An 11,252-nucleotide genomic window follows, 5' to 3' on the forward strand; every position below is an offset into this window, starting at 1 on the left:
GTACCAAGCATCTTCCTGGCAATAATTTAGTATGCCCAGCAAAACAAGACATCAGCAAATGCACTTAAAATGTAATTAATGTACAGAAAACCAGAGCCTGAACAGCTTGTGCAAGAAAAATTACTTTCAGCAGGATTTCCATATTTTCTACAGGGAAATCCTGGAAAACTTCTGTGTATACACTTATGCAGTGCATGCACAGTAAAATCCAGTGTGTTCTGGACACCCAGGGCTTTGATGAGCTTCCTGAAATGCTGCTCAGCACACAGAGCCCAGCCTGGTGCTTGGCACACAGGAGTCAGTGCACCTTCACTGCACAGCATGCCAGCTCTGGCTCGGCCTCTGTGGGGTTCCAGGGCAGAGCCACTGCCCCAGGTGAGTCCTCAGATGCCCTGAAATCCTCAATGACTGACACAAGAAGCCTTTTTAACATTATTGGATGGTGGAAAAAAGTGCTGTTGTGGCAGTGGAAGTGGTGGCTGCTTGGGATGCTCGAGGCCACACAGTTCAAAACAGCCAAATCAAGCCCCAGTGACACCTGTCTTCAGAGGGTGTTGAAAAGTGTTCATGAATTGCATTTTCTTAATTTGTGATTTTCTTAATTTATGAACAAGTTGCTTTACAGCCCATATGATAAGACTTAAACCACAAAATCATATTAGCATGCCTTTGTGATGGGGAGGGGGGCATAATTTATCTGTGAGACTGGTTTTTCCATAGCCAAAAGCCTCCTGTAACACTGACTCCTTCAATCACAGCAATGAAACAGCACTTCTCACCATCTAATCTCATTATGTTCCCCTTCACTTGATCCTGCTAATTATTCTGCTATATGCTCACCTCAGAAATCTTCTCCAGTGAGTCCTAACCTCTCCTCAAGCACCATTTTTATTTCAAAAGCCTCTCCAGCTTAATCCTGAACCTCCCTTCTTCCATAAACTGCTTTATGCCTCCAGGCCTCTTAACACCCTTCCAGTGACACCCCACCTGCCTCTCTTATTTTTACTCAATTACCAAAGGCATTTCTATATCTGCATCTGTGGGACAATGGAGGTGGTGACCACGATCCTTCTCAAAATCTTTTATTCATTTTCAAGAGCTCTGGACTTACTTTTGGGATATTATTTGAGGGAAAATACATAGGTGATTTCTAGAACTCTCAGAATCACCCAAAGGAGTCAGCTGTGTCAGGCCTTTGAGGTGGCAATTGCCAAAGACAAAAAGACAATGCTTGCTTCAGACTGCAGATGAACTGATGGGCTGATGCCAGGGCAAGCACTAACAACAGGTTTTACGACAAAGCCAGTCAAAGAAAAAAGACCTAAAGCCACTGGGAAATTTCCAAAGGTGCCAGAAAAAGCAGGTAAATGTATGGATTAGAGAAATAGTGAGTGCAGCTCCAGCTGGGGGCAGGCTTGTGGAGGAAGGTGGTGCCAAGAGCCAGGCACAGGCAGAGCTGTGTACACACGGCGCAGAGAGAGGCTTTAAATCACACCAAGTGAGGCTGTGGCTCCAAACAGCTCACCAGGAGAAATGAAGTGTGGGGATTCAAACCATGACAGAAGCATTTCCTGAAGTGGTTTTAAGGATGAATTGCTCTGTGGTTCTTTGCTTACTTATAAAAAAAAAAGTTTTCCTTCCATTAGCCTTTAGTGTAATCTTAGCGACTTCAGACAGTTTTACCCAGTCTCAGACACTTTTTGCAGCCTAGAAACACTAGCATGAAATTTTTACTTTTTTTCTGCACTTCCAGGAGAGAAATTAACACAAATCAGTCTTGTAATTAGTGATATCTCTCTCTGTGAATGAAAGCTCTTTTGCACTCACTTCACTAAATTTCTACGCAGATCCTTTAGCATCTACTTCTCTTCTTAATGTCTATCCTAAAAATGCAGTATTCTTGTAGCAAAACTGTTAGTATTTCTCTAATAGGTCTCTCAAATTCTCTCTCAGCAGGAGTATCATCTCCTAGTCTATCATGCTTTTCATTTTACCTCTCAAAGTCTGTTATGAAAATTACTCAGGCATAAGTTGAGCTTCTCCTTTTTTTTAGTGAGCTCTGAAGGATAAGATGAGAGAGAATTATTTTCAAGAGTACAGCTGGAAGAATGAAAATAAAAGCAAAGAGCTAAAAAATTCCCTTTACTGATTGAAAAGCCTAAATGCTAGAACCCAGGCTATGAAGTGCAGAGAACAGTTAATTACCAGCTCTTCATTTTAATAGCTGCCAAAGATTAAGGTGGGTAACCAAGTGAAGTTTCAGAGCACAAATAGCAATGCTCCATCACTGGAAGTGTTCGAGGCCAGGTTGAATGGGGCTTTGAGCAACCTCATGTGGTTGAAGATGTCCCTGTTCCTGGCAGTGGGGCTGGAACTAGCTGCTATTTGAAGGTCCTTTCTGCCCCAAACATCCTGTAATTCCACGATTACAGGATTCTCGTGCAAGTATTTTGTGCTGGTCATTAAAATGATCTCAGTGCCTCACTGATGGTGCTGTGGCAGAGAGGTAGGCAGGGCACAGGCTGGCCCATGGGGCCTCCCAGCCACCTGCCCCCTTCCTCTACCTGTCACTGTTTTGAAAGAGGAGCAGAGCCAGGGGAGGGTACCTTGCCCTGATCACTGCTGGCAGAGCTCCTGGCTGCACCACCTGAAACATTTCTACAGCTATTCCTATCAAACCCTGCATTTCTACAGCTATTTCTATCAAACCCTGCATTTCTACAGCTATTCCTTTCAAACCCTGCAGTGTGGATATAATATTGAACCCCTTGCAGAAAATTTTCCACCTACAGGACTGTTGTGGTTTGGGAATGGTACTCCCCAGTTTGGTGTTTCCACTGAGACTCTCCAAGCCTCAGTTCCTCTCCTGTTTATGTGGCAGGCTGGAGAGAATTGGAGGCACAATTGGTGAAAATATCAGGTTGAGGTAAGAACAATTTATTGAAAATAGTGATGGGTTAAGCAAGAGAACAGTAAGAGGAGCCATATTAATAACAAAATGCACAAGATAGAGAAGTGATTCACATGTGATTGCTCAGATCTGGAGCTACCTGACAGCTGCCTCCACCACACTTCCTCTAGCAGAAGGAACCCCTTCTTCCCAGAAGACATTCCCTTCCCCTGCTCCCTATAATTACATCAGGTGGTGTGGAATAACCTCTGGGTCCTAGCCACCTCCCTCCTGCCTACTGCAAATATTACCCTGTCCTGGCTGGAACCAAGACAATGATTTACAGAAAAAGGTTACTTTTCACTTCACACTCAGCAAAGCAGAGTCACACTGAGGTTTTCATAAGTTATGCCTCTTTAGGTACATTTCTAGCTGGCTCTGAAATCCTGGAAAATTTACTTTGGTGTAATCAGATTATTTGACACAGGTTCTCTCAGTTCTGCACTGGCCCATTTTCACATTTGAATGCACCAGCTCATTTAAAATGTATTTCTTTTCCCATTTTCTTATTTTCCACCTTCTCCTTCACTGCGTGTATCCATGTATTTGCAGATGAAAAATTACCCTTGCAGACCACGTTGTTCTCCTTGTCAGAAGATTTGTTCTGCTCCTGTAGTGTTTCACCATCCTTTCTTTGCCCTGTCCTCATCCTCTGCCTCCTTTCTGCAAGCAGCAGATCGAGGCCAGCCTGCCTCCCAGCTTGTCTCTGCCTTAAATTCTCTCTCCTCACTCCCCTTTCATCCCTTCTCTTGTGCTTTCAGAAATCTGAAACAGGTATGTGTGCATGCCTGCCTGCAGGACAGGCTGGTGGCAGGGGATGGCAGCTGCTGGAGGTGATGGCAATTCACCTCAACACATCACCCCCTTCCATTAGAGCACCATCATGCTTATTGCTGATGACATTTCCAAAATCTCATATGAGATTCAGAGCAACTGGGCAAGCTGAGCTGTGTGGGAGGAAGGACAGCAGTGTGGCAGTGCTGGAAGCACTGGTGTCCTCATGCATGGGAGGGGAGCAGGGACACAAGGCTGGGGGATGGGGACATGGCCCTGCTCCTGCCCCTCCCAGGACTGACACTGGAGGTGACCAGCCCCACAGCCAAGGAGGACTTTGTTTGTAATGGGGCCAGCAAAAGGCACTTGGATGGCTTTGACTTGCCCCCCATCACGTGGGGATGGGACTTTATGGGGTGCAGGGTAGAGCATCGTGGGACTGTGTGTGACTTACAGGATGCTTCAGGGTGGGGAAGGAACACAAAATGGGAAAGGGGAGGGATCAAGACATTTTTGGGAGGAACAAACATGGAAAACACGAGGCATAAAGGTTAAAAGAGGGTGGTTGTGTACATGAATTGCTGGTCACTGTGCTTATCTGGCCCTGCTCTGCACCTGGCCAGTGCTGTCTGTCCTTGTTTCCTCATTAAAAACCATTTCTGCCTATTTTTTTTGTGTGTGTGTGTGTGTGAGCTTGTGCCACCAGTGAGCATCAGTCTGGGCTGCCCAGAGAGTAAATCCAGTGCTCTGGGAGCCAGGGAGAGACCAGGGGATCTGCCTCATGGGGGGAGCACGAAGCTCAAGCCAAGGACTGGGCAGAGTGCAGGGCCTGGAGGTCTCATGTATGTCTGTGCATGTCCTCATGTGCCTGCCAGCAGCACCCAGCTGCATCCAGGGCACTCAGCAGCTCCTCGTGGGTCTGGGCTGCACAGTCCCTGACCATGGCTCTGTCCCCTCTGAACATCTGCTGGTGGGATGGGAGCAGAGCTGGGCTGATGCTGACAGCCTTCAAAGCTCTGCTCATGCTGTCTAAACTGGAGGAAGACTTTGATACAGACTGTCAAACCTCAAATCCCTCCTGCTTCAGCTCACCTGGAAAACAGTTCTGCACCATAAAGGTGTAATCCCCAGGGAAGCCTCTTCAGAAAGGAATAAAAAGAGAAAAAGCTGTAACACAAGTCAGGCCACTGTTTCTCAGTGTTTTGTATTGACTTTGTAGATAAAAGTGTTTGCAATCAATAGCTTTGAATTCTATTTCTGCCCAGGTCCTTTTTTTTTGTGACAAATAACTAACATCACAATTTTGGACCAAAGCCTTGAGAAAGACTCATGAATAGTTCATAATACTCAATGTCTGTGCCTTTGGATTACAATTTCAATGCAGCATGTGTGGTTCCTGGGTGTAGTAACTCACATGTAACCAGCCATTCCACATGTGTGGCATGTGGAGGTATTTCCCCTTCTCAAAGGAGTTGAAAGAAAATAGATATCCTGGAGCCCTGGAGACTGGTCAGGCAAAAGGCCACCAGGGTGTGCACCTTCAATAAAGAGAGGAGAAAATAAAGCCAAATGCATTTGGAATGATCCCTCTGAAGTAAAAGGCATGTTGGAAATGGTTGGGATGGCCACCTTTTATTGGGCTTCCTACCTGCCTGATCCTGGGGAAGGGCAGGGAATGGGTTATCCCCAGTCCCCTTAAAGAAGGATTGGAAGGCTATAACTGAACAGTGTGCCAGAGGCAAAGCAGAAACTGTATCTAATTTTACTCGGATTACAGGAGGAAAGATGAATTTGGACTGTGGCAGCTTCATTTTCAGTAGCTCCTGACCCCACACTCACCTGGTCAGGCACTGAGTCACTCCAGCCGCTTGCTCCTGCCTGCCTGCTTGCCACAAGTGTGCCACAAGATGTCAGGACACCTTCTCTTCCTCTCTCCGTGCTATTCTTGCTCTTTTCCTTTACCTTTCCTTTGCCTTGAAGTTTTCATTCTTTCCCCCTCCTCATTGTTTTACATCCCTCCCTTGCTTTGTCACTTGCCTCTCCATCATCCCTCTGCCCTCAGCTGTGCCCTTGGTACCTCTCCTGTCATTCCCTGCATGGCCTTGTCATCTCCTTATCCTCCCTACCTCCTTTTTTGGTAACAGGCTGAGGTATAGCAGAGCAGTTTTTGGCTGGAAGTTTGGTGCCTTCCTGAGCAGGTCTCTTTCCCTGGGCCCCTCTGTGCTCCTTTGTGCATGGAGCTCAATGTCACATCAGGAACAGTGACTTTGCACATGCACTCTTCTTCTGGCTCTTCCCCTCTTCCCTTCTCCTTCTTTCTCCCATATCCTTCATATTTTGTGTGCACTTGAACAGTGTCATAGCCTCAATCTGATTACAAATTAGTGCATCTCTGTCAAAGCCAGCAGACAGGGTTGAGTTAAAGGCTCATATCACTGCAAAGTGAAAAAGGAAGCATCTTCTTTTCAGTAGGAGACAGACCTGATACAGAATGATGAAAAAGTAGAGTGGATTAATAATGAGGACAAGGAAATGGTAACAGGAGTGCAGTTCATAAGCCTACCACTCTTCCATGGCTTTTATGAATTTCTGCAATTTTTTCCAGAATAATAGAGAGAAGCAGCTGCAGACAAAGGCACAGACAAATGACAACCCACTGGTAATATCTGTATTCAGGACAGGTCTGAAATACACTCAGATGATGCCCTGTGAGATATTAAATGATAGTGTTATTGCATTATCCTATGGTTAGTTACTGCTCTGTCACAAACACACTGCCCTGTCTTGGGCAATTGCTTTGCACAAGACTTTCAAGGACAGCAGGGATCTGCACAGCTTCAGACAGGCCTATATGGCTGGATGGGGATGGACCTGTGCTCACTCCAGCCATGCTCAAAGTTGTTTGGGCAGAGACAGAGAAGCCCAGGGCCATGTATTCTCATTAGCATGGCGTTATAGCAGAGGGAATGTGCAACTGGACAGTGTAAGGGCAGGGATAGCTGACTATGTGCATCACAGCTGTGTGCTTAAACACCCTAAAAAATAGATCTGGGCAGAAGGGATCTCCCTGACTCCTGTATATTTATCTGTATACATATATACGAGTATGCATGCATATATGTACTATATATATGTAAAGGTATATAAATTTCAACACACACAAAAATATTCTTCTTCAGGACAGATCTTCTAAAGGTTCACTGTGTTGTGTTGTTTTCTTATGAGAAAACAAGCACTGAGTAAATGATCCCTTTCACACCTCAGAGCATTGCATAAGTCCTGTTTTGCAAATAGTTTATCCTTTTGGATTTTGAGTGATGTTTGCAGTTTACCTTTTCTCTCTTCCCCTGACTGTGTCCTGTGCACAAACCTTTTGGCTGATGGAGGCACAAAGAGAGTCTTGCTTCCCTTGCTTCCCTCTCTGAGCAGCAGTTCCACCCTGGATGTGACAAAACACCAGACCTGGCTCTTACATTGAAAAGATCATACTGAAAATTGGATTTTCAATCAGCTTAATGGCACTTAAATGTCTACATATCTACTTTTAGGCTGTCATAGTGACTCTGACACTGAGTACTCCTGAAGGTGTTGCCTTCAGTTTGCTTTGTGTCCCTGGCTCCTCTTTCACAGCAGACATTGTAGGGACTGAAGATGCCATGAGGTGAGATACATCCTGTGTTGACATCAGCTGCTCAAAGGCTTCACTGATCTGAATGGAAAAAGAGTCGTAGGCTGGGGAAGGAGATTAATAGGAGCAAGGTTTAGTTGTCTATAAAAGCCCAGGAGCAAGAGGCACATGTCTGTCCATCCCACACTGCAGTGGCAGTAGGAGCTGGGGCAGCAGGTCTCTGGCCACAGAGCACGACACAACTCTCCCAGGCATTGTCCTGGGGAAGGCTCTGAGAAGATCAGAGAAAAGAAAGCGAAACAATTCTTATCTTCACTTGCTGCACCTGTTGTTGTGAACATGTGGGATGTGTTATGGAGATTTGTTTACCAAAGAGTAGTTTCCTAACTGGCCAGTGGTGATGGTGTTTAGATTGAAGGACCAGCTGGGTCCGCCTGGATTGTAACTGTCAGTAAGGGTGATGGGTTTCTAAATAAGTATAGTATAATAAAGTGATGGATCAGCCTTCTAGAATCATGGAGTCAATGCTAATTATTACCCAGCTGGGAGCCTGCAGAGACAGCAGCAGCTCTGGTAATTGGGAGAGGGGGTGCAGGGGACACAGGAGGAAGCAGGATCCCTGCAGGATCCCTGGGAAGTTTGTCCGTCTGCCCTGCCCAACCCCAAAACCTTGGAGATGGAGGTGTCAGCAGCCAAAGGGAATCTGACCTTGGCTGTCTTAGGTATAAACCCCACTGTCATCAATCAATCAGAAGTAGCATGTAGCCTTACCAGAACTGTCCTCTTTTGGGAGCTTTGAAATAAATCAAAATGACTTTACATGGCCAAGCCTGCTGCAAACTTACGTCTGCTTGAAGCATCTCTTTTTTAAATCAAAAGATCTCTGTCTTCTTTTCTTTCTTTTTCTCCTGCCATACAGCCCTGATCTTCTCTCACTCTCCTTTCTTCTTCACATCCATTTTTCCTTTCTTCTTTCCCCTGGCTCCCTTCCAAGTGTAAAAGTCGAGAGGGCAGCAGCATGGAGCTCTCGGTGAGGAAGCAGTCTCTTATCCCGGCTCACTCCGTTGCCAATGGACAGTAGGTGGAGCACATCCACTGTTTTAAGTACCGGTGGGTTTCATAATGTTTTTCTCCTTTCTCTTCCTCCTGTAAAACAATCTATCATTTGTACTGCAGTGAATCAGTAGCTGCAAGGTGGTGCAGCACTGTACAGAGAGCCAGTCCTGGCTGGCCCTCAGCAAAGAGCATCGTGACTCACGTCGAGCCGCACGGGGCCAAACGCCGGCTGATCTGGAATGGAAATTAAAATCTGGGAGAAAAGCAGTCTCTTTACAGATCCCAGTTCTGGGCACAGCTCTTCCTTTTGTTTTGTTTGGTGTTGTTCTGCTTTGTTTTAATTTTTTTGTCCCATGAAAGATCTTATGAGTGAGCGCAGGCTGGGGTCCATCCCTGTCCCCAGCTTTGCTGCCATTCTGTGCCAGGTCTGCATCTTCATGATGCTTTTGCACCACTGCAGCACCTGAGGCTGCTGAAGGGCCCTGGAGTGGCTGAATCAGCAGCTGAGAGCTCAGCATCAAACTCCCCATAAGCACATGGGACCTCCCTTGCACAGGAGCTCTGGACTAATGGGGGATCTCTGGGCAGCTATTATTTCTGTCTGATGTTTCACTTTTTGCCTCCAGTGTATTTTTCATGAGTCTGGGGAAAACATGAACAGTGGCAACAGGCATAGACTAGCTCTTAGGCCAACCAGTCTAAAAGTCCTGTGTGCCTGAATTCTTCTGGTTTTTTTTCCCCAACTAGATCAGCTGCTGCAATGGGAGAGATTGCAAATCTTGATCCACTCACATGCTCTAATCCCCCTGGCTCCATCACTCCTGTCACACCACAGGTTGTCTCACCACTGCAGGCTTCTGCATTTCTCTGAGAGCCCTGGGCCCTGCCTTGCTCCCTGCAACCTGCTGTGACACAGCTCTTGCAGAAAAGCAAACCCAGCCCTTCCAACAGCCCAGCTGCAGACATTCATGTTGGGAGGGTCTCAGCCAGCCTTCCTGGCATTGTCACTGGCCTGCCAAACCAGCACCTCCTCCCCAGCAATATCCCACTCTCCACTGAGCCTTGGGGAGTGTTGGCATTTGAAGCAGATGTTCATCTTTCATTTTCAGAGTGTTTTCCTATTAATGGGGAGAGGTGAGATGGTGACATTTCCAATCCGGCTTCCTTAAGTTTGGCACCTCCAATGGACCCTCCCCCTTTGTGGACACCATAGAAGCGTCCACTGGTGGTTCAGAAAAGGAGTGAGGAAAGCACAAAGTAGGACAGAGAGCCCTGGGTTGAACTCACTGAACTGAGTTAAACCTGACCCTTCCTGCTGTGTCCAATGGAGACCAGCAGATTGACACAAGACACCATCTGCCTGGTTGGTCTCCTCCTTTGAACAGACCCATTTTGTCTCTGCCTCTCCTTGTGTCAGAGCCATTTTCTTGGCCCCCAGCATTCCAGCAAGGACAGGGACAGCTTCACCCGCAAGGGCAGGGACAACTTCCCCAGCCATCCCTCCCTGCATCTCGGCTACACTCGAGCACATTCCTTCCTCTAGGGGCTCTCTGCAAGCTGGGTTGTGCCCCCAGAGATGGGATTTAAGGGGCCTCCCTTCAGAAGCAGTCCTGTAGTAGTGATGTAGACAAGGGAGCAGTTTTACTCTCAGTTACACTGGCAAACCCCAAGAGGCTTTTTTTGCTAAAAGCATCTTCCTCGTCCTCTTCTCCCTCCTTCCCAAGATCCCCTCAAGGTTTCTCTCTCTTTCCCTTCTCCTCACAGGCACTGATGCTTCATCTCATGCCTTAGTCTGCCAGAGAATGCATTAGCAGTGCTGGTTTTGAGATGGGACGTTGAGGTTCTACTGCTGCTGCTCCTGAGGCCAGAGCAGGGGAGGAGCAGGGTGTCCATAGAGTGGCCAAGCTTTGCTGCTGGTGACCCACTGCCAGTGCCCCTCTTCAGCGTCCTGTCCCTGCCAGCTGTGCCAGAGTGGCAGAGGGGAGCCGGGGCTGCATCCTGTGCAGGGTGCTCTGTGCCTGGCTGGCAGCCCCAGGAGCAGCTTGCCCTCCTCCCTGTCTCCTGGTGGGGCTGTTGGGGCTCATCCCACTCCTCACACGCGAGACCACTGGTTTTGCTCTGCCCTGCAGCACAGCAGCCAGCAGGGAACAACAGGCACGCCTGAAGGTAATGGATTGTGACCAGCGGTCATTGCTGTGTGTGCTTTCCAGGGCTCTTTTATTCCCTGCTGCAGTCCCTCAAATTAACAGTGGTCGAGTTATTTACATTTGGAAATTGGATGATATGCTGGACTGCTATTTCTCTATTGACTCTGTGCCGCTAATACATTTGGAAATTGTCTGCCTGCTGCAGATAGGCACTGCCTGCTTGGAAACATTTGGAGTCCCTCTATCAGCGTCACAGAGGGAGCCACAGAAAATAGGAAAGGACATCTGATTGTTTGTGCTTGCCTTCCCCCAGCGGTAATAGAACAACGTTTGTGTTTGATACATCCCCCTGCTGAGCACCAGCAACCTGTGCTCTGCCTGCCTGCCTGCCTCAAGAAGGCAAATGCTGGCTGGCATTTCTGCCCCTTCCTTTTTTGAGCTGCAGAGGCTGGAACCAGCTCATCCAACCCTGTGGGTGTCCGGAGGGAACACTCGCTGGGAAATTTGGGTCGGAACCCAAGACATTCCTTGGGCTGCCCTGGAGGGCTCGAGACCCTGGCAGGGGGCTCAGAGACCTTGGCACGGAGTCAAAAACACCTGTGCCTTAGATTTTAGTCCATGGAAAAAACTACCAAGTTTGTGTGAGGAGTTACAAGCCACAAGGATTCGAGTAGAATGTTAGTGAATTTATCACAGG

The sequence above is a fragment of the Serinus canaria genome, chromosome 1, assembly GCF_022539315.1.
Source record: "Serinus canaria isolate serCan28SL12 chromosome 1, serCan2020, whole genome shotgun sequence".
Lineage (NCBI taxonomy): Eukaryota > Metazoa > Chordata > Aves > Passeriformes > Fringillidae > Serinus > Serinus canaria.